Source organism: Petaurus breviceps, unplaced genomic scaffold (assembly GCF_028583685.1).
Source record: "Petaurus breviceps papuanus isolate PSGF00001 unplaced genomic scaffold, PetGlider_PUasm1.0 184, whole genome shotgun sequence".
Taxonomy (NCBI): Eukaryota; Metazoa; Chordata; class Mammalia; order Diprotodontia; family Petauridae; genus Petaurus; species Petaurus breviceps.
The window spans coordinates 8,562,134-8,565,329 of NW_027185793.1; the positions used below are offsets into that span (position 1 = coordinate 8,562,134).

General features: G+C 39.1%; 1 long non-coding RNA gene across 1 annotated transcript in view; it reads right to left on the reverse strand.

Moving 5' to 3' along the window:
* Positions 1–2,737, reverse strand: part of LOC138161324 (uncharacterized) — a 267,677-nt gene extending 264,940 nt beyond the window's left edge. The window contains exon 1 of the long non-coding RNA XR_011168332.1: positions 2,432–2,737. This is a non-coding gene — a long non-coding RNA (uncharacterized lncRNA). The remainder of the gene's footprint in view (positions 1–2,431) is intronic.
* Between the last annotated feature and the right edge of the window lie 459 nt (positions 2,738–3,196).

Consider the following 3,196-nt stretch of genomic DNA (forward strand, 5'->3'; position numbering starts at 1 on the left):
TGAGGGTATATGGGCATATAAATACATATGTGAATGTGTATATATCTTTACAGGTATACATAGATAGAGGGCACAGGATCAATTTAACAGGAAGGGATGATATTTAAAAGGTGAAATTAAGAGGTGAGAGAGGAATATAATGAGAGGAGATGGGAAAGACAGATTGGGGTGAACTATCTCATATAGAAGAGGCAAGGGAAAATGGTTAGAATGGAGGGGTAGAGTAGCAAAGCAAAAGTGAATGGGTCAACCTTATTCCTATTGAATTTGGCTTGAGGAGGGAATGAAATACACACCAAATAAGGTATCTCAGCCTCCAGGATTGTAGGGGGGGGAAGGGGATGAGAGGGGTGATGATGTAAGGGAGGGCACACTGGGGGAGAGGGAAGTTGGAAGCACCCACTTTTGAAAATGGACAGGATCAAAGTAGAGAATAGAACAAGTGGAAGGTGGGATAGGAGGGAGCGAAATATGGTATGTCTTTTACAATATATCTTCTATGTTATTGTTTTGCATTAGCCACACATGTACAACCTATAGTGAACTGATTATCTTCCCAGTAAGGATGGGTGACAAGGAAGGAAGGGAATGAATCTGGAATTCAAAGTTTGAAAATCGAATATTCATATATATATATATATATATATATATATATGTACTATTATTAATACTATTTTACATGCAATTGGGAAATAAGATATATAGGCACTGAGGCATAGAGGTCCACTGGAAAAGTCAAAAGGGGTATGGGAGAAAACATGGGAGAGAGCAGATTGGAGGAGGGAATATCATGTTGGACTTCTATTTTGGTGTGGTGGGTAGGGGGAAAATGGGGAGAAAATGTGTAACTCAAAATCTGGCGGAAACGAATGATGTAAATCAGAAGTTAATAAGGCATTTTAAAAAAAGAAAAAAAAGGGACTGAGATAAGTGAAATGGTCAGGTCCAGGAATAGAGTCCAGCTGGGGAATAAATACTAGATTAAGAGACAAAATAAAAGAGTCTGGCCATTTATCTTGCTCAAAAAAAAAAAAAGAAAGAAAGAAAGAAAAGGACATTCAACCTTTAGTTTAGGGGGTGTCTGACTACTACAATCAATGATTGCTTGATGTCTTTCCCAGTTCCATCAATGTGGACACCTAGGGAAAACAAATGTAGTAACTGGAAAACATTAAAGTTAACTCTGTTTACTTTTCATGCTGCTAAGCTTAACTTAATGAATGTAGAAATAAGACTGAATTGTATGTCTTAGGAAATGGAGGTGACCAGTCACTTAAACTCAAGAAACAATGTATAGTTGTATTGTTCCACTTTAAGAAATCTATCAATTGAAGCTCTCCTAAGCGTAACTATGTTCTAAATGTCAAACTAAGTTAATATTCCTATCAAAGATAATCTATCCAGGGGTGGCTAAATGATGCCAGCACCGGAGTCAGGAGGACCTGAGTTCGGTTCCTGCCTCAGACACTTAACACCCACATAAAAAACACTAGCCATGTAACCTTGAGCAAGTTACTTAACCCCAATTGCCCTCCAAAAGGCAAAAAAAAAAAGATAATCTAGCCAACTTTGTAACATGCTACTTGACTTACACTTTTTAAATTAGGAACTACCTGATCTGAATTATTGTGGCTATGCATATGATAGTAACATGATTTTTTAAAACTTAATTAAGATAAAAATCAGTGCTGACTGTAATGTAATGCCAAGGAAAGGCAACTTCCCAGGTTCAAAATACCAGCATAGGTGCTCTCTATTTTATTCAGTAACAAACCCAGAACAGAGAAGATCAAAACATGACATCATTCAAAATACAGCATTTACTAAGTGTGATTAAATAATCTCCAAGGCCTACCCCATCCCAGGACCTTCCAATCATTCAATCAATTACAAAGTCTCTGTTCTAAATACTTCTCCACCCCTAGGCTATACCTTAATTAAGTCCACCACAAAGCCCCTCTTCTCAAATGGAGATTAGTTTCCAAACATAAGTAAAATACATTCATTTGCTCAACCATAGAACACAAAAAGGTCAAAAGTTCCCCACCCCGGGATCACAATTGAATCTACCCCAGAGTTACATCAAGTTTAAACACAGCACTTAATACCCAAATGGAGGTCTTTTCTTCATCTTGACACGAGGCAAGTTCTCAGCAATCTTAGTTCCTGGAGAGACAAGGCTTAGCAAGGCCATAAGATACATTGCCAGTCCCTTCATGAATTTATCCTCTGTCTGTAGAACAGTCCTAGAACCCCTGAACACATTAGCAAAGCCCTCTCCCAGGATTTCTGTAAACATACAACAAGAAAATCCTTCTTCAGGGCTTCTGAACCAACAGAAAGGCTCCCAGACCCCTGCAACAACAGCACTGTCCTTCACCAGTGGACAGTATTCATTCTGTCTGCCGGACAGTCTCCAGACCCCTGCAACAACAGTACTGTCCCTCACCAGTGGACAGTATTCATTCTCTGTCTGCAGGACAGTCTCAGGCCTTCTTAACCAAATGCCAGGTTCCAGGACTTCTTCATCAGGACAGTCTTTCACCAGTGGACAAATCTGGCAAAATAACATCAAAACAGACATACAAAGTACCAGCAAAACAGCCATGTCTCCTCAGTCCTTGGCAGCTCAGGGGGCAGATCTCAAAAGTCCAGGGCAATTCAAAGCGGCCACCAGCAATCTCTTAGTCTCTCTCTCTCTCCACGAGGTGCTGCTTCCAAAAAGAACTTCCGCCTCTCTCTTGTCTCTCCAAATCTACATCACCAGCTCCTCCCAATTCAGGACTTTCTTTTCACATCAACAAGCCCATCCCACAGGTGGGATTAACAAGCTCTCAGTTTTAACACAATCAATTTGAAAACCAAGCCAATACAGGGGAATCTTTAATTGCCATTACTATCACACTGACCCAGAAGAAAATAAAAAGAATGCTGCTCCCCAAGTGTTTTTAGAAGTCATGGCTCACAGGAGTTGCTGGTGAGATTAAAGTGTTCAAAAGGAAATATCAACATCGACATAAAAGTGAAAAAAATGTGCTTTTAATAAACATAAAGAAATACTTTTATTTTCAGTAAAGAGAAAAGAAAAGCCATTGTTGTTTATATCTCTTCTGCTAGCAAAATGATATTTATGGGGGCAATCAAAGTGGTTTAAAAAACAATAAAACAATATGAAACCCTGTTACTAAGAATACTG